Source organism: Mytilus californianus, unplaced genomic scaffold, assembly GCF_021869535.1.
Source record: "Mytilus californianus isolate M0D057914Y unplaced genomic scaffold, xbMytCali1.0.p SCAF_5, whole genome shotgun sequence".
NCBI lineage: Eukaryota > Metazoa > Mollusca > Bivalvia > Mytilida > Mytilidae > Mytilus > Mytilus californianus.
In genome coordinates this window covers 117,375,522-117,397,342 of record NW_026262701.1, presented here as the reverse complement: position 1 = coordinate 117,397,342, position 21,821 = coordinate 117,375,522, and the positions used below count along the sequence as shown (strand labels likewise).

Sequence of the window (21,821 nt, the reverse complement as noted above, 5' to 3'; positions counted from 1 at the left end):
ATTCTTCAATTAAAAAAATAAAACACATTTTATTTTTAGCGATTTAGAATCATTTTTTTGTTATTCATGGTAAAACATAGATAAAGTGGTATGAATGTCAATGAAACAGCTATATGAACGAGAGACAAAATGAAGTATGTTGATGTTGCAAAAAAATATTCAGTCCTTACTGTTTTTTTAGTAAAAAACATATGTGTAGTTTCATTCTTGAAGGCACTTTAATAAAGTAACATGTATGCTCGTTATGCCAATAATTTGTACACTGAATTATGTTGTGGTTGTTGAATGTTGATGTCATGGTACACATTGGATTTTAAAAAATACATAGATTCGAAACTGGAATAGTTTCACCAGAAAAAAAACTTTTTTAATAAGATAGTGGCACAAAATGTCGTTGTTAAAAACAATAAATTATACCCTAGTTATTTTTATGTGGTACCTATACATTGAAACATTGAACAAAACGTTTGTAAATATGTGTATGTGTTTATAGCTTACGATACAGAATAGGTTTAATATTGTTGAAGGCCGTACATGTATCTTTAGTTGCTTGTAAAAAGATGTCATTTTGTCTCAGGTTGTTTATTAACTTATGTTTCGTATTTGTAATCAAGACGTAATGAGTAAAGGGAAGTAACGATAATTACTACAGAACAATTAAACACGGGATAAAGAAAAGCAAACAATTTAAAAATGTTGTAGTTTTACAATAAAATGTAAATCATACAATAATTACACAGGCATGTAAAATTTTTAAGCACACACATGGAGAACACAACCCAACTTAACATTGAAATTATGGGAAATGACTTAATAAAACAAAAGTCCTATAAGGCCGTACTTATTAGACGGGCATAAATTTGCGCATGGCGAAACAAACTGGAAAGAGATTTAAGAAAAGGACACAGATCTGAGGCCGTATCTTTTTTTTAACGGACATAGATTTGCGAATGACGTAACGATTGAAAACAAATTTGAATATAGGACACAGATTTGAGGCCGTATCTTTTTTAACGGACATAGATTAGCAATTGACGTCACGATGGGGCACAGATTTGAGAAACGGACACAGATTTAAGGCCGTACACAGATCTGAGGTTTATATATAAAGTGCCTAGAAAATCAACCTAACGATGTTAGAGTAGATCGGTTTCTTAACTTCCACTTCAGGCTGGAACCTGTACTTTGTACCTAACAGTAGATGATCATTTCTGTACACCGAAAGAATACTTCGTGTATGGTTTCAGATATCCTTGTTTAATTCCTACGAGAAGGTAACACCTCCCGAAACGAAAGCTGATTTTTATCAGCTATAGTTAGAGGAGGGGATACGGTGTCTGCGCAATGCTAGGCGGTGTTGTCGTAGAAGTTAGAAATAAAAAGTACAGGTTCCAGCCCCGATCGGGGAGGAAGTTAAGAAACAGATCTACTCTAACATCGTTAGGTTGATTTTCTAGGCACTTTATACATATTCTAACGCCTGGTATTTCTTAATCATAAGAAATCCGATGGACAAGGTATAATCTGCAGTTGTCACTACTCATATGCAGATATATATATATATATATATATATATATAAAATTCGTATAAATAACAGCCCAACAATGTTAGATCTGTAAATTTGCGGAAGCAAATATATATATATATATATATTTATATATATATTTAAAGTTTCGATATTGGCATGTACCTTTTTTTAAGCTTTTTAAGTTGCTCAAGGAGAATGTACAAGTATATGTATTTTGACACAGAAGCAACAACCCCCAGGTTCTGAATCACCTTGATACTTATTGTTCTATTTCACTTGATATCGTGACAACTAGTTCGTTATATCAAAACAAGGTATAATAAAACTCATTAAAATACCAAATTTCTAACAACTAGATATTTGTCCTACCTGAAATCTTATCAAGTAGCAGTAACAAGTATAACTATTACGTTGTTATCACGAAATGGCCTTGCTCTTATCAGTATTGTATACTAATGCGAGATATTTTTCACATACGTCTTTATCACTTGTATACAATCATTACATCATTGGAAGTCGTGTGTATTGATATCGCATATTTTAAATGCATCTTATATATTGTATGTATACTGCCGGGTTAAATGTTTTAGTCAACATTTCAATACATTGTTGTTTTGCAAATATTTGATTCTGATATATATTAATATATATATTTCTACACGGTTTGTTCACATAACTTTATAAGTCTATACTTTATGATTAAAATGAAACAACACCAAAAACAATGTGTATTTGTGTATCCACTTCATATGAACAAAAAGTAAAATAACAAAATAGCCGAACTCCAAGAATAATTCAAAACAGAAAATATATTATGGAAACGGCAAATTCAAAAGCTCAAACACATCAAACGAATGGAAAACAATGTCATATTCCTGAATTGGTACAGGCATTTCCTTATATAGAAAATAGTTGATTAAACCTGGTTTCATAGCTGGCTTAACATCTCACTTGTATGCCAGTCCCTCAAAGTTAGTAAATGGCCATAGCAGGAGACCGTTGCATTGTCGACTTACCCTGTTTTTTTCATTTTTGGAGTCAATGCAAATCCACTATTTTTGTTTGATATCTTGTTTCATCCACCTTGATCGATTTAAAAGATTTGAACAAGTCAGCACAGATTATTAACACAGTCAACGCTCATAACGATCATAGATAAACCAATTCTTAATATTTTAATCAATCCATTTGATAAATGGATGTGGGTGTACGAAACTATTAGTCACCATACGGCCGTCAAAAATGATCAAACCCAATGCCTTAAAAAACAATCCGATCGAAAAACCAACGGCTTGACTTATGACAAAACAATAAAAGAAAAACAAATATAACAGATAGCAACCAACGACAAGTCCTGAATTTCATGCCTCTGATTTGGGAAAATTGTTCGTAAACAGTAAAATTTTCAATAAATTAAGGGAGGTAAAGATATTTTGAAGCCTAGGTGGTCGAGTGGTCTAGCGCGTCGGATACAGTGCAGGCGATTTGGTGTCACGATATCTCAGTAGCATGAGTTAAAATCCCGGCGAGGGAAGAACAAAAAATTTGCGAAAGCAAATTTACAGATCTAACATTGTTGGGCTGATGTTTATACGAGTTGTATATACAGAATGTACACAGCCATGTATCATCATCACTGCTGGTGATCCGATTGATAAATCTGTTGTAGAGTTGTCACTGGTTCAGACGTACTTATAAATATAATTATTTCTGTGACTGTGTCTTGCATCAATTTGTAGGATCCTTTACAATAAATATTTCAGCTGATCTGTAACAATTCCATCTTCATGCCTTATATATCATGTACTGTATTACGACGCTAGATTAAAACTGACAAGGAAAGGTAACACCCGGCCACCGAAAACTTTATTTTGAAGCCTAGGTGGTCGAGTGGTCTAGCGCGTCGGATACAGTGCAGGCGATTTGGTGTCATGATATCTCAGTAGCATGAGTGCGAATCCCGGCGAGGGAAGAACAAAAAATTTGCGAAAGCAAATTTACAGATTTAACACTGTTGGGCCGATGTTTAGACGAGTTGTATATACAGAATGTACACAGCCATATATCAACATCACTGCTGGTGATCAGATGGATAAATCTGTTGTACAGTTGTCACTGGTTCAGACGTACTTATAGGTATACCATCTTTTCCGCAAATTTATTGTTTTCTGTTTGGTAATAATTTAATAATAAGATCTGTTTTGTTACATCTTGTGATCCGTTTATTTGGCAATCGCCAATGGCAGTCAGCAGGGTTTAAGAACATCAGTTGTTCGACCTGGTAGTCACTTTTTCACTCATTTGGTCTTTTGGAAAATGTTGTTTGTGCTGTATTTAGACCCCTCTACCAAGAAATTTGTTTTGCATGCACACGTATACAAATTGCGGTTTTTATCCAACGCAATCATAGGTTTGAACGTTGTTTTCAATTAAGACTTGTTTATTTTTTTTCGTTTGGGCTTGTATTATATTTGCCTTCGGGTTAATATGATCCGTTCATCCTATTTTGACACTTTCAAAATTCAAGAGTCTATCCTAAATTGAGGTAAAATATATGGCCTTCCAAATACCGTTTCAATTCCTAACATCACTGAAGACACATTAATTGTCGAAATCCGGATATAGTGTACAAATATTTGCACCTCATGTTTGCGGTATACCATTTTTTCCGCAAGTTTATTGTTTTCTGTTTGGTAATAATTTAATAATAAGATCTGTTTTGTTACATCTTGTGATCCGTTTTTTTGGCAATCGCCAATGGCAGTCAGCAGGGATTAAGAACACCAGTTGTTCGACCTGCTAGTCAAATGCGTTTTGTTAAAATATACTTTTTCACTCATTTGGTCTTTTGGAAAATGTTGTTTGTGCTGTATTTAGACCCCTCTACCAAGAAATTTGTTTTGCATGCACACGTATACAAATTGCGGTTTTTATCCAACGCAATCATAGGTTCGAACGTTGTTTTCAATTAAGACTTGTTTATATTTTTTCGTTTGGGCTTGTATTATATTTGCTTTCGGGTTAATATGATCCGTTCATCCTATTTTGACTGTTTCAAAATTCAAGAGTCTATCCTAAATTGAGGTAAATTATATGGCCTTCCAAATACCGTCTCAATTCCTAACATCACTGAAGAGACATTAATTGTCGAAATCCGGATATAGTGTACAAATATTTGCACCTCATGTTTGCGGTATACCATCTTTTCCGCAAGTTCATTGTTTTCTGTTTGGTAATAATTTAATGATAAGATCTGTTTTGTTACATCTTGTGATCCGTTTTTTTGGCAATCGCCAATGGCAGTCAGCAGGGATTAAGAACATCAGTTGTTCGACCTGCTAGTCAAATGCGTTTTGTTAAAATATACTTTTTCACTCATTTGGTCTTTTGGAAAATGTAGTTTGTGCTGTATTTAGACCCCTCTACCAAGAAATTTGTTGTGCATGCACACGTATAAAAATTGCGGTTTTTATCCAACGCAATCATAGGTTTGAACGTTCTTTTCAATTTAGACTTGTTTATTTTTTTTCGTTTCGGCTTGTATTATATTTGCCTTCGGATTTATATGATCCGTTCATCCTATTTTGACTCTTTCAAAATTCAAGAGTCTATCCTAAATTGAGGTAAATTATATGGCCTTCCAAATACCGTTTCGATTCCTAACATCACTGAAGAGACATTTATTGTCGAAATCCGGATATGGTGTACAAATGTTTGCTCCTCATGTTTGCGGTATACCATCATTTCCGCAAGTTTATTGTTTTCTGTTTGGTAATAATCTAATAATAAGATCTGTTTTGTTACATCTTGTGATCCGTTTATTTGACAATCGCGACCTGCTAATCAAATATGTTTTGTTAAAATATACTTTTTCACTCATTTGGTCTTTTGGAAAATGTTGTTTGTGCTGTATTTAGACCCCTCTACCAAGAAATTTGTTTTGCATACACACGTATAAAAATTGCGGTTTTTATCCAACGCAATCATAGATTTCAACGTTGTTTTCAATTTAAATTTGTTTATATTTTTTCGTTTGGGCTTGTATTATATTTGCCTTCGGATTTATATGATCCGTTCATCCTATTTTGACTCTTAATTCCAGAGTCTATCCTAAATTGAGGTAAATTATATGGCCTTCCAAATACCGTTTCGATTCCTAACATCACTGAAGAGACATTAATTGTCGAAATTCGGATATAGTGTACCAATTTCTGCACCTCATGTTTGCGGTATACCAACTTTTCCGCAAGTTTATTGTTTTCTGTTTGGTGATAATTTTATAATAAGATCTGTTTTGTTACATCTTGTGATCCGTTTATTTGGCAAATGCCAATGGCAGTCAGCAGTGTTTAAGAACATCAGTTGTTCGACCTACTAGTCAAATGCGTTTTGTTAAAATATACTTTTTCACTCATTTGGTCTTTTGGAAAATGTTGTTTGTGCTGTATTTAGACCCCTCTACCAAGAAATTTGTTTTGCATGCACACGTATAAAAATTGCGGTTTTTATCCAACACAATCATAGGTTTGAACGTTGTTTTCAATTTAGACTTGTTTATATTTTTTCGTTTGGGCTTGTATTATATTTGCTTTCGGATTTATATGATCCGTTCATCCTATTTTGACTCTTTCAAAATTCAAGAGTCTTTCCTAAATTGAGGTAAATTATATGGCCTTCCAAATACCGTTTCGATTCCTAACATCACTGAAAAGTCATTAATTGTCGAAATTCGGATATAGTGTACAAATTTCTGCACCTCATGTTTGCGGTATACCATCTTTTCCGCAAGTTTATTGTTTTCTGTTTGGTAATAATTTTATAATAAGATCTGTTTTGTTACATCTAGTGATCCGTTTATTTGGCTATTGCCAATGGCAGTCAGCAGGGTTTAAGAACATCAGTTGTTCGACCTACTAGTCAAATGCGTTTTGTTAAAATATACTTTTTCACTCATTTGGTCTTTTGGAAAATGTTGTTTGTGCTGTATTTAGATCCCTCTACCAAGAAATTTGTTTTGCATGCACACGTATAAAAATTGCGGTTTTTATCCAACGCAATCATAGGTTCGAACGTTATTTTCAATTTAGACTTGTTTATATTTTTTCGTTTCGGCTTGTATTAAATTTGCCTTCGTATTTATATGATCCGTTCATCCTTTTTGATTCCTAATATCACTGAAGAGACATTAATTGTCGAAATCCGGATATGGTGTACATATTTTTGCACCTCAAGTTTACGGTATACCATCTTTTCCGCAAGTTTATTGTTTTCTGTTTAGTAATAATTTAATAAAAAGATCTGTTTTGATACATCTTGTGATCCGTTTATTTGGCAATCGCCAATGGCAGTCAGCAGGGTTGAAGAACATCAGTCGTTCGACCTGGTAGTCAAATGCGTTTTGTTAAAATATACTTTTTCAATCATTTGGTTTTTTTGGAAAATGTTGTTTGTGCTGTACTTAGACCCCTCTACAAAGAAATTTGTTCTGCATGCACACGTATAAAAATTGCGGTTTTTATCCAACGCAATCATAGGTTCGAACGTTGTTTTCAATTTAGACTTGTTTATATTTTTTCGTTTGGTCTTGTATTAAATTTGCCTTCGGGTTAATATGATCCGTTCATCCTATTTTGACTCTTTCAAAATTCAAGAGTCTATCCTAAATTGAGGTAAATTATATGGCCTTCCAAATACCTTTTCGATTCCTAACATCACTGAAGACACATTAATTGTCGAAATCCGGATATAGTGTACAAATTTTTGCACCTCATGTTTGCGGTATACCATCTTTTCCGCAAGTTTATTGTTTTCTGTTTGGTAATAATTTAATAATAAGATCTGGTTTGTTACATCTTGTGATCCGTTTATTTGACAATCGCGACCTGCTAATCAAATATGTTTTGTTAAAATATACTTGTTCACTCATTTGGTGTTTTGGAAAATGTTTTTTGTGTTGTATTTAGACCCCTCTACCAAGAAATTTGTTTTGCATGCACACGTATAAAAATTGCGGTTTTTATCCAACGCAATCATAGATTTCAACGTTGTTATCAATTTAAATTTGTTTATATTTTTTCGTTTGGGCTTGTATTATATTTGCCTTCGGATTTATATGATCCGTTCATCCTATTTTGACTCTTAATTCCAGAGTCTATCCTAAATTGAGGTAAATTATATGGCCTTCCAAATACCGTTTCGATTCCTAACATCACTGAAGAGACATTAATTGTCGAAATTCGGATATAGTGTACCAATTTCTGCACCTCATGTTTGCGGTATACCAACTTTTCCGCAAGTTTATTGTTTTCTGTTTGGTGATAATTTTATAATAAGATCTGTTTTGTTACATCTTGTGATCCGTTTATTTGGCAAATGCCAATGGCAGTCAGCAGTGTTTAAGAACATCAGTTGTTCGACCTACTAGTCAAATGCGTTTTGTTAAAATATACTTTTTCACTCATTTGGTCTTTTGGAAAATGTTGTTTGTGCTGTATTTAGACCCCTCTACCAAGAAATTTGTTTTGCATGCACACGTATAAAAATTGCGGTTTTTATCCAACACAATCATAGGTTTGAACGTTGTTTTCAATTTAGACTTGTTTATATTTTTTCGTTTGGGCTTGTATTATATTTGCTTTCGGATTTATATGATCCGTTCATCCTATTTTGACTCTTTCAAAATTCAAGAGTCTTTCCTAAATTGAGGTAAATTATATGGCCTTCCAAATACCGTTTCGATTCCTAACATCACTGAAAAGTCATTAATTGTCGAAATTCGGATATAGTGTACAAATTTCTGCACCTCATGTTTGCGGTATACCATCTTTTCCGCAAGTTTATTGTTTTCTGTTTGGTAATAATTTTATAATAAGATCTGTTTTGTTACATCTTGTGATCCGTTTATTTGGCTATTGCCAATGGCAGTCAGCAGGGTTTAAGAACATCAGTTGTTCGACCTACTAGTCAAATGCGTTTTGTTAAAATATACTTTTTCACTCATTTGGTCTTTTGGAAAATGTTGTTTGTGCTGTATTTAGATCCCTCTACCAAGAAATTTGTTTTGCATGCACACGTATAAAAATTGCGGTTTTTATCCAACGCAATCATAGGTTCGAACGTTATTTTCAATTTAGACTTGTTTATATTTTTTCGTTTCGGCTTGTATTAAATTTGCCTTCGTATTTATATGATCCGTTCATCCTTTTTGATTCCTAATATCACTGAAGAGACATTAATTGTCGAAATCCGGATATGGTGTACATATTTTTGCACCTCAAGTTTACGGTATACCATCTTTTCCGCAAGTTTATTGTTTTCTGTTTAGTAATAATTTAATAAAAAGATCTGTTTTGATACATCTTGTGATCCGTTTATTTGGCAATCGCCAATGGCAGTCAGCAGGGTTGAAGAACATCAGTTGTTCGACCTGGTAGTCAAATGCGTTTTGTTAAAATATACTTTTTCAATCATTTGGTTTTTTTGGAAAATGTTGTTTGTGCTGTACTTAGACCCCTCTACAAAGAAATTTGTTCTGCATGCACACGTATAAAAATTGCGGTTTTTATCCAACGCAATCATAGGTTCGAACGTTGTTTTCAATTTAGACTTGTTTATATTTTTTCGTTTGGTCTTGTATTAAATTTGCCTTCGGGTTAATATGATCCGTTCATCCTATTTTGACTCTTTCAAAATTCAAGAGTCTATCCTAAATTGAGGTAAATTATATGGCCTTCCAAATACCTTTTCGATTCCTAACATCACTGAAGACACATTAATTGTCGAAATCCGGATATAGTGTACAAATTTTTGCACCTCATGTTTGCGGTATACCATCTTTTCCGCAAGTTTATTGTTTTCTGTTTGGTAATAATTTAATAATAAGATCTGGTTTGTTACATCTTGTGATCCGTTTATTTGACAATCGCGACCTGCTAATCAAATATGTTTTGTTAAAATATACTTGTTCACTCATTTGGTGTTTTGGAAAATGTTTTTTGTGTTGTATTTAGACCCCTCTACCAAGAAATTTGTTTTGCATGCACACGTATAAAAATTGCGGTTTTTATCCAACGCAATCATAGATTTCAACGTTGTTATCAATTTAAATTTGTTTATATTTTTTCGTTTGGGCTTGTATTATATTTGCCTTCGGATTTATATGATCCGTTCATCCTATTTTGACTCTTTTAAAATTCCAGAGTCTATCCTAAATTGAGGTAAATTATATGGCCTTCCAAATACCGTTTCGATTCCTAACATCACTGAAGAGACATTAATTGTCGAAATCCGGATATAGTGTACCAATTTCTGCACCTCATGTTTGCGGTATACCAACTTTTCCGCAAGTTTATTGTTTTCTGTTTGGTGATAATTTTATAATAAGATCTGTTTTGTTACATCTTGTGATCCGTTTATTTGGCAAATGCCAATGGCAGTCAGCAGTGTTTAAGAACATCAGTTGTTCGACCTACTAGTCAAATGCGTTTTGTTAAAATATACTTTTTCACTCATTTGGTCTTTTGGAAAATGTTGTTTGTGCTGTATTTAGACCCCTCTACCAAGAAATTTGTTTTGCATGCACATGTATAAAAATTGCGGTTTTTATCCAACGCAATCATAGGTTTGAACGTTGTTTTCAATTTAGACTTGTTTATATTTTTTCGTTTGGGCTTGTATTATATTTGCTTTCGGATTTATATGATCCGTTCATCCTATTTTGATTCTTTCAAAATTCAAGAGTCTTTCCTAAATTGAGGTAAATTATATGGCCTTCCAAATACCGTTTCGATTCCTAACATCACTGAAAAGACATTAATTGTCGAAATTCGGATATAGTGTACAAATTTCTGCACCTCATGTTTGCGGTATACCATCTTTTCAGCAAGTTTATTGTTTTCTGTTTGGTAATAATTTTATAATAAGATCTGTTTTGTTACATCTTGTGATCCGTTTATTTGGCTATTGCCAATGGCAGTCAGCAGGGTTTAAGAACATCAGTTGTTCGGCCTACTAGTCAAATGCGTTTTGTTAAAATATACTTTTTCACTCATTTGGTCTTTTGGAAAATGTTGTTTGTGCTGTATTTAGACCCCTCTACCAAGAAATTTGTTTTGCATGCACAAGTATAAAAATTGCGGTTTTTATCCAACGCAATCATAGGTTCGAACGTTATTTTCAATTTAGACTTGTTTATATTTTTTCGTTTCGGCTTGTATTAAATTTGCCTTCGTATTTATATGATCCGTTCATCCTATTTTGACTCTTTTAAAATTCAAGAGTCTATTCTAAATTGAGGTAAATTATATTGCCTTCCAAATACCGTTTTGATTCCTAATATCACTGAAGAGACATTAATTGTCGAAATCCGGATATGGTGTACATATTTTTGCACCTCAAGTTTGCGGTATACCATCTTTTCCGCAAGTTTATTGTTTTCTGTTTAGTAATAATTTAATAAAAAGATCTGTTTTGATACATCTTGTGATCCGTTTATTTGGCAATCGCCAATGGCAGTCAGCAGGGTTGAAGAACATCAGTTGTTCGACCTGGAAGTCAAATGCGTTTTGTTAAAATATACTTTTTCAATCATTTGTTTTTTTTGGAAAATGTTGTTTGTGCTGTACTTAGACCCCTCTACAAAGAAATTTGTTCTGCATGCACACGTATAAAAATTGCGGTTTTTATCCAACGCAATCATAGGTTCGAACGTTGTTTTCAATTTAGACTTGTTTATATTTTTTCGTTTGGTCTTGTATTAAATTTGCCTTCGGGTTAAAATGATCCGTTCATCCTATTTTGACACTTTCAAAATTCAAGAGTCTATCCTAAATTGAGGTAAATTATATGGCCTTCCAAATACCTTTTCGATTCCTAACATCACTGAAGAGACATTAATTGTCGAAATCCGGATATAGTGTACAAATTTTTGCACCTCATGTTTGCGGTATACCATCTTTTCCGCAAGTTTATTGTTTTCTGTTTGGTAATAATTTAATAATAAGATCTGGTTTGTTACATCTTGTACCGTTTATTTGACAATCGCGACCTGCTAATCAAATATGTTTTGTTAAAATATACTTTTTCATTCATTTGGTGTTTTGGAAAATGTTTTTTGTGTTGTATTTAGACCCCTCTACCAAGAAATTTGTTTTGCATGCACACGTATAAGAATTGCAGTTTTTATCCAACGCAATCATAGATTTCAACGTTGTTTTCAATTTAAATTTGTTTATATTTTTTTCGTTTGGGCTTGTATTATATTTGCCTTCGGATTTATATGATCCGTTCATCCTATTTTGACTCTTTTAAAATTCCAGAGTCTATCCTAAATTGAGGTAAATTATATGGCCTTCCAAATACCGTTTCGATTCCTAACATCACTGAAGAGACATTAATTGTCGAAATCCGGATATAGTGTACCAATTTCTCAACTCATGTTTGCGGTATACCATCTTTTTCGCAAGTTTATTGTTTTCTGTTTGGTGATAATTTTATAATAAGATCTGTTTTGTTACATCTTGTGATCCGTTTATTTGTCAAATGCCAATGGCAGTCAGCAGTGTTTAAGAACATCAGTTGTTCGACCTACTAGTCAAATGCGTTTTGTTAAAATTTACTTTTTCACTCATTTGGTCTTTTGGAAAATGTTGTTTGTGCTGTATTTAGACCCCTCTACCAAGAAATTTGTTTTGCATGCACACGTATAAAAATTGCGGTTTTTATCCAACGCAATCATAGGTTTGAACGTTGTTTTCAATTTAGACTTGTTTATATTTTTTCGTTTGGGCTTGTATTATATTTGCTTTCGGATTTATATGATCCGTTCATCCTATTTTGACTCTTTCAAAATTCAAGAGTCTTTCCTAAATTGAGGTAAATTATATGGCCTTCCAAATACCGTTTCGATTCCTAACATCACTGAAAAGACATTAATTGTCGAAATCCGGATATAGTGACAAAATTTTAGAACCTCATGTTTGCGGTATACTATCTTTTCTGCAAGTTTATTGTTTTTTGTTTGGTGATAATTTTATAATAAGATCTGTTTTGTTACATCTTGTGATCCGTTTATTTGACAATCGCGACCTGCTAATCAAATATGTTTTGTTAAAATATACTTTTTCATTCATTTGGTGTTTTGGAAAATGTTTTTTGTGTTGTATTTAGACCCCTCTACCAAGAAATTTGTTTTGCATGCACACGTATAAGAATTGCAGTTTTTATCCAACGCAATCATAGATTTCAACGTTGTTTTCAATTTAAATTTGTTTATATTTTTTTCGTTTGGGCTTGTATTATATTTGCCTTCGGATTTATATGATCCGTTCATCCTATTTTGACTCTTTTAAAATTCCAGAGTCTATCCTAAATTGAGGTAAATTATATGGCCTTCCAAATACCGTTTCGATTCCTAACATCACTGAAGAGACATTAATTGTCGAAATCCGGATATAGTGTACCAATTTCTCAACTCATGTTTGCGGTATACCATCTTTTTCGCAAGTTTATTGTTTTCTGTTTGGTGATAATTTTATAATAAGATCTGTTTTGTTACATCTTGTGATCCGTTTATTTGTCAAATGCCAATGGCAGTCAGCAGTGTTTAAGAACATCAGTTGTTCGACCTACTAGTCAAATGCGTTTTGTTAAAATTTACTTTTTCACTCATTTGGTCTTTTGGAAAATGTTGTTTGTGCTGTATTTAGACCCCTCTACCAAGAAATTTGTTTTGCATGCACACGTATAAAAATTGCGGTTTTTATCCAACGCAATCATAGGTTTGAACGTTGTTTTCAATTTAGACTTGTTTATATTTTTTCGTTTGGGCTTGTATTATATTTGCTTTCGGATTTATATGATCCGTTCATCCTATTTTGACTCTTTCAAAATTCAAGAGTCTTTCCTAAATTGAGGTAAATTATATGGCCTTCCAAATACCGTTTCGATTCCTAACATCACTGAAAAGACATTAATTGTCGAAATCCGGATATAGTGACAAAATTTTAGAACCTCATGTTTGCGGTATACTATCTTTTCTGCAAGTTTATTGTTTTTTGTTTGGTGATAATTTTATAATAAGATCTGTTTTGTTACATCTTGTGATCCGTTTATTTGGCAATCGCCCATGGCAGTCAGCAGGGTTTAAGAACATTAGTTGTTTGACCTGCTAGTGAAATGCGCTTTGTTAAAATATACTTTTTCACTCATTTGGTCTTTTTGAAAATGTTGTTTGTGCTGTATTTAGACCCCTCTACCAGGAAATTTGTTTTGCATGCACACGTATAAAAAATGCGGTTTTTATCCAACGCAATCATAAGTTTGAACGTTGTTTTCAATTTAGACTTGGTTATATTTTTTCGTTTGGGCTTGTATTATATTTGCCTTCGGGTTTATATGATCCGTTCATCCTATTTTGACTCTTTCAAAATTCAAGAGTCTATCCTAAATTGAGGTAAATTATATGGCCTTCCAAATACGGTATCGATTCCTAACATCACCGAAGAGACATTAATTGTCGAAATGCAAGTATGGTGTACAAATTTTTGGACCTCATGTTTGCGGTATACCATCTTTTCCGCAAGTTTTTTGTTTTCTGTTTGGTAATAATTTAATAATAAGATCTGTTTTGTTACATCTTGTGATCCGTTTATTTGGCAATCGCCAATGGCAGTCAGCAGGGTTTAAAAACATCAGTTGTTCGACCTGCTAGTCAAATGCGTTTTGTTAAAATATACTTTTTCACTCATTTGGTCTATTTGAAAATGTTGTTTGTGCTGTATTTAGACCCCTCTACCAAGAAATTTGTTTTGCATGCACACGTATAAAAATTGCGGTTTTTATCCAAGGCAATTATAGGTTTGAACGTTGTTTTCAATTTAGACTTGTTTATATTTTTTCGTGTGGGCTTGTATTATATTTGCCTTCGGGTTTATATGATCCGTTCATCCTATTTTGACTCTTTCAAAATTCAAGAGTCTATCCTTAATTGAAGTAAATTATATGGCCTTCCAAATACCGTTTCGATTCCTAATATCACTGAAGAGACATTAATTGTCGAAATCCGGATATAGTGTACAAATTTTTGCACCTCATGTTAGCGGTATACCATCTTTTCCGCAAGTTTATTGATTTCTGTTTGGTAATAATTTAATAATAAGATCTGTTTTGTTACATCTTGTGATCCGTTTATTTGGCAATCGCCAATGGCAGTCAGCAGGGTTTAAGAACATCAGTTGTTCGACCTGGTAGTCAAATGCGTATTGTTTAAGTATACTTTTTCACTCATTTGGTCTTTTGGAAAATGTTGTTTGTGCTGTATTTAGACCCCTCTACCAAGAAATTTGTTTTGCATGCACACGTATAAAAATTGCGGTTTTTATCTAACGCAATCATAGGTTTGAACGTTGTTTTCAATTTAGACTTGTTTATATTTTTTCGTTTGGGCTTGTATTATATTTGCCTTCGGGTTTATATGATCCGTTCATCCTATTTTGACTCTTTCAAAATTCAAGAGTCTATCCTAAATTGAGGTAAATTATATGGCCTTCCAAATACCGTTTCGATTCCTAACATCACTGAAGAGACATTAATTGTCGAAATGCAAAAATGGTGTACAAATTTTTGCACCTCATGTTTGCGGTATACCATCTTTTCCGCAAGTTTTTTGTTTTTTGTTTGGTAATAATTTAATAATACGATCTGTTTTGTTACATCTTGTGATCCGTTTATTTGGCAATCGCCAATGGCAGTCAGCAGGGTTTCAGAACATCAGTTGTTCGACCTGCTAGTCGAATGCGTTTTAGTAAAATATACTTTTTCACTCATTTGGTCTTTTGGAAAATGTTGTTTGTGCTGTATTTAGACCCCTCTACCAAGAAATTTGTTTTGCATACACACGTATAAAAAATGCGGTTTTTATCCAACGCAATCATAGGTTTGAACGTTGTTTTCAATTTAGACTTGTTTATATTTTTTCGTTTCGGCTTGTATTATATTTGCCTTCGGATTTATATGATCCGTTCATCCTATTTTGACTCTTTCAAAATTCAAGAGTCTATCCTAAATTGAGGTAAATTATATGGCCTTCCAAATACCGTTTCGATTCCTAATATCACTGAAGAGACATTTATTGTCGAAATCCGGATATGGTGTACAAATTTTTTGCAGCTCATGTTTGCGGTATACCATCAAAGTTTATTGTTTTCTGTTTGGTAATAATTTAATGATAAGATCTGTTTTGTTACATATATATATTTCTCTAATTCTATGGAAATTTATCCCTTTCCGAACCCATTGTATAAAACAATTTAATCAACGTGTGGTTGCCGGTGATCTCAGAAGATGATTGGATGAATTTAAGGGTCATTATCTTTATCAGCACACTAGATGAATCAAAATATGGCAACAGGTGTTAATGAAATTGACAACTTCATGGAATGTGGAAGGCACTCGAAGGGGATTTTCGTTGAACAAAATATAAAAATTTATTTTTTAATCATTAGAGAAACAGATTCTTACATAGTCACTCATGGGTTATCAGATTTATCCAATCTCGATAGTTAAATTATCAATTTTAAAGTCCTCGCCGAGGGTCGGACTTTAAAATTGATAATTTAACTATCTCGATTGGATAAATCCGATAATCCACTGGTATCAATGTAAGAATCAATATATACAAACAAGTCTAAATTGAAAACAACGTTCAAACCTATGATTGCTTTAGATTAAAACCGCATTTTTTATACGTGTGCATGCAAAACAAATTTCCTGGTAGAGGGGTCTAAATACAGCACAAACAACATTTTATGAAAAGACCAAAAAAGTAAAAAGGTATATTTCAACAAAACGCATTTCACTAGCAGGTCGAACAACGGATGTTCTTAAATCCTGCTGACTCCCATTGGCGATTGCCAAATAAACGGATCACAAGATGTAAAAAATGAATCTTAACTATAAAATGTAATACCAAACAGAAAACAATAAACTAGCGGAAAAGATGGTATACCGCAAACAAAAGGTGCAAAAATTAGTTCACCATATCCGGATTTCGACAATTAATGTCTCTTCAGTGATGTTAGGAATCGAAACGGTATTTGGAAGGCCATATAATTTACCTCAATTTAGGATAGACTCTTGAATTTTGAAGAGTCGAAGTAAAATGAACGGATCATATAGACCCGAGGGCAAAATATAATACAAGCCGAAACGAAAAAATATAAACAAGTCTAAATTGAAAACAACGTTCAAACCTATGATTACGTTGGATAAAAACCGCATTTTTTATACGTGTGCATGCAAAACAATTTCTTGGTAGCGTGGTCTTATTACAGCACAAACAACATTTTCCAAAAGACCAAAAAAGTGAAAAAGTATATTTTAACAAAACGCATTTGACTAGCAGGTCGAACAACGGATGTTCTTAAACCCTGCTGACTGCAATGGCGATTGCCAAATAAACGGATCACCAGATGTAAAAATGGATCTTAATTTATTAATCAAATACCAAACAGAAATCAATAACCTTGCGGAAAAGATGGTATACCGCAAACATGAGGTGCAAACATTTATACACCATATCCGCATTTCGACAATTAATGTCTTTTCAGTGATGTTAGGAATCGAAACGGTATTTGGAAGGCCATATAATGTACCTCAATATAAGATTGAGTCTTGAATTTTGAAGAGTTTAAATAAGATGAACGGATCATATCAACCCGAAGGCAAATATAAGACAAGCATAAACGAAAAAATATAAACAAGTCTATATTGAAAACAACCTTCAAACCTATGATTGCGTTGGATAAAAACCGCAATTTTTATACGTGTGCATGCAAAATAATTTCTTGGTAGAGTGGTCTAAATACAGCACATACAACATTTTCCATAAGACCAAAAAAGTGAAAAAGTATATTTTAACAAAACGCATTGGACTAGCAGGTCGAAAAACGGATGTTCTTAAACCCTGCTGACTGCCATGGCGATTGCCAAATAAACGGGTCACCAGATGTAAAAATGGATCTTAATTAATTACTACATATAAAAATATAAAAAAGTCTCAATTGAAAACAAGGTTCAAACGTATGATTGCGTTGGATAAAATCCGCAATTTTTATACTCGTGCATGTAAAACAAATTTCTTGGTAGAGGGGTCTAAGTACAGCACAAACAACAATTTCCAAAAGACCAAAAAAGTGAGAAAGTCTATTTCAACAAAACACAGTACATGATATATAAGGCATTAAGATGGAATTGTTACAGATCAGTTAAATTATCTATTGTAAAGGATCCTACAAATTAATGTAAGATGCAGTCACAGAAATAATAATATTATAAGTAAGTACGTCTGAACCAGTGACGACTCTACAATAGAGTTTATCCATCGGCCAGGGAAGAACAAAAAATTTGCTTCCGCAAATTTATAGATCTTACAGTGTTAGGCTGTTGTTTAGACGAATTATATATACAGAATGTATTTTCAGCCTTGTATCACCATCACTCCTGGTGATCCGATGGATAAAATCTATTGTAGAGTCGTCACTGGTTCAGACGTACTTATATAGATATTTGAGTATCGAGCTTTGTTTTATATTATGATGTTCAGGATTTTGGATTAAATCAATAGACCAAAACTTACCTGTATTACTGAGCTATTTTTATACATACAATCAGTATTGTTAAAATTATTAACACTGAAGAAGGCTATTTGTTAAGCCGAAATATTTGTCAACACGATTTAATAACAACATCTTCGTATTATACCATCTTATATTAGTATCGTTGTACAAATCTCTAGATTTATATGATTTTTTCCTTATCTGCACAGTATCGTCTATTCTAGACGATCCGTTTCATAGTAAATTTGCTGGTTATTAATTTTAATAAACTTCTATAGGTTTTGAATAAGAAAGCTTAGGACAGTTTTCCCAGAGGGCATAAATGTAAAAACGTAGAATGTGTCACTTATTTTCCCTACCATCACTTGTTTCCAGTAACTCAGGCTTCCGTTTTGGACTCTTACAGTTTTAAAAAAAATTATTCCTCCTCCCAAACATCATTATTGAAAAAAATGCCAGCGTATTGATTATTGATAATTTGTATAGCATTCAAGATTTTTATTTCAGTTTGACTACCACATGTCAAGATAAGATTCATTTTACATCTTACTGATGAAGGATATTAGTTATCCGAAATATCTAAAATTCGTCATGATTTAATTATTTTTTGGTGATGTTGTACCCTTTTAGACTTGTTATATATTATATTTTGTAGTGTACTGTATAATTTTATGATCCATCGCCCCGTAAGATTTATCGTTGGCTATTATTCAGTCATTTTATATATATATCAGACCTTTGCTAAATTGTAACCATGGAATGAGAGAATTTACCTTTATATGCTCAATACTCATGTTAATGCGAGCGGAGAAAGTTAACGGTTTCTCAATATAATTGTTTAAAGGAAACAAATATGTGAATGATTTTCAATATTATTTACTAGAAATTGAATTTTGAGAGATGATTGACATAGAAAAGTGTCCATCACTTGAAGTATTTAAATGTTTAAGAAAACATTGCTACTATTATTTAATCCACCATTTTCTACATAAAGAAGTGCCTGTACCAAGTCAGGAATATGACAGTTGTTTTCCATTCGTTTGATGTGTTTGGGCTTTTGATTTTACCATTTGATAAGGGACTTTCCGTTTTAAATTTTCCTTAGAGTTCGGTAAATTTGTTTATTTTACTTTTTACTTTACGGATATATATAAAACATTTTAAATATCACAATCATTTTCTGGAAATCGAAATTGAAGTAAAAAAAAAGCCATAAAAAATGAGAAATCAATTCAATAAAACAAAAGAGAAAAAAACAAAAATAAATATCAGATTGAACTGTAAATATCTTAAGAGGTCAAAAAAGATTATCAAATGTGATTATAATAGACAATGCTCATAAAGATCACAGATAAAAGGCTGAATATATGAAATCCTGCACAATCAATGTTAAATATTTTTATCGATCTATTTGATTAATGAATTTTAGTGTATACAGATTAGGGACAATGCAAGGCCGTTAACTGTACACGAAACAAATCCCATAAAATCATTTCGGTCGAACGATCAATGGCTTGATTTATGACTTAACAATAACTGGAAAAAAATATAATGGACAGCAACCAACGGCAAGTATTGCATTTCATGCCTCGGTTGTGGGAAAATATTTTGTAAACCATAAAATTATTTATCTAGTTTAATCAGGAAAATGTATATGAATTAAAACTTGTTAAATTGTTATCATGAACTGAAATGACTAAATTTTATAGCTCAAAATTAATGTTAACGACAGCAAGAAAGGTACCGGTTTACTAATAGAATGGTTTTAAAGGGAACAAATAGGAAACAAATATATGAATGATTTTTATTTTAATTTTCTGGAAACTATATTTTAAGAGAAGAGTGACATAGAAAAGTGTATTCCATCACTTGAAGTATTTAAATGTTTAAGAAAACATTGATACTATTACTTACTTCACGGATATATATATAGCACATTTAAATGATAATGATAAAATATCACAATCATTTTCTGGAAATCGAAATTGGAAGTAAAAAGACACCATTAAATTCAAAACAACTAAAACAAAAACAATTTTAAAATACACAAGCAAGCAAACAAAGATAAAAAAGAAAGAAAACAACTAAAACACTAAACAAACAACAAAACGTAAAAAAAAACTTAATATAAAATTAGAAAAACAACTTTATTATTATTCTCTACTTACCTCTTATTGAAAATTGGTTTGAAATTTGCATTTTCGGGAGATCTCAAGCTACAATATTCCTGTTTATATTTGTATTACTCTCACCCTTAAGACCAAAATCCAAATGCTGGTAAGACCCACAGGAATTTAAAAATAGGCATCAATAGTATATTTAAAAAAAAACATGTTGATCCATCTTATGTATTTTTCAGATTTGATACATCATGGCTAAAGTTACATGATTTGGTGAAATGTTGTATTAGAAAAAAAATCTATTAAAATGATTTGATTTTATCGGAAAGAAAAATGTAAATATACTGTCGTGGCCAAATATTTGTGCTGGTTACGACTGTCCTTATTTAATAAAGAATAAAACTCACCACATGACAAAATGGATCAACACCACTAGTTTAAAACATCCATAGGCATATAAAATCGGTATCAATTTCAGAATTAGACAACAAATACACGCATTAATAGTGTAAATGTTAGCTGAAGATTTAATTTTGGTTATTGAATCAACAATAACTTTACCTATGGTAACGTTTAATGGCGACCTCATGCAGGAGCCTTGTATCTGCAATTTTCTGATATCAGAATGAGATTTAACAAGGGTCTCAGAGTCTCTAAGAAGTGTACAATTAATTAGAATTTACTAATATTGAATCATCAAAGCCCAATGCATATTTTGTTTGAACAATATTATGGTGTAATTCAATAGAAAAATCTCGACATAAAAGATCCTTACAGATAGTTCGAAACAGCAGCTGTGTATTGTCTTTCAAATACAAATCAATTCATTTAAGTTACAGCTGTTTTTCGAAATAAACAATGCAAGTGTTGCAACCTTGTATCAATTTTCTCCCCAACAGCAATGTGTAGTGCTATATTACGTAAATTCTGAAACTGAAATTTGCACAATTATAGAAGTTATTGGTAATACAAAAGCCCAAAATAAGCCAAAAAATAGGACGAAGAGATGATTGACATTGCAATTATTTTGAACAAAGGGATCGTTAATTTATTTTTTCTATTTCTAGGACAAGTCGTAAACACAAAACGCAAAAGAAAAAGATTTCCTCCCCAGTCTCCTTTATAAAGACAATTCCGTAATAGTTAGTAGTTAGGATATGGTCGTTCTAAATATTAAGATGCGAAACATATTTTTGTTTACTTTTATCTATTTTCGGTTTTGATTTCTTTTAAACGAATCTGATTATTTAAATATTTTTATAATGTTATTCATAGTTGAACAAAAAAATACAACAAGTAATATCAATGAATATTTTAAGATTAACATATTTGAAGGGAATGCTGTGGATTTTGTTAGGTCTAATGATACATTTATCCTCCAATTTAATTTCCAGAAATGTATAATGAAATTAAATTTTGAAATTAATCTTTACAATATTATGCAGTTCCCCTTCTAGATAATTACTCATTAACGCTTGTTTGTCCTTTGATAACAGATTGTTCTTAAATACATTATATTATTAGGTCAGTTGTCAGTGATGTTTTACTGACAAGAATTA

At 32.4% G+C, this 21,821-nt stretch overlaps 1 protein-coding gene across 1 annotated transcript in view; it reads right to left on the bottom strand.

Annotated features, from left to right (window-relative positions):
- LOC127700814 (deoxynucleoside triphosphate triphosphohydrolase SAMHD1-like) overlaps window positions 1-20,741 on the bottom strand; it is a 51,339-nt gene extending 30,598 nt beyond the window's left edge. Inside the window, exon 1 of the mRNA XM_052204490.1 lies at window positions 20,670-20,741. The gene's annotated coding sequence lies outside the window, so the exon portion shown is untranslated. The remainder of the gene's footprint in view (window positions 1-20,669) is intronic.
- Window positions 20,742-21,821: the final 1,080 nt, after the last annotated feature.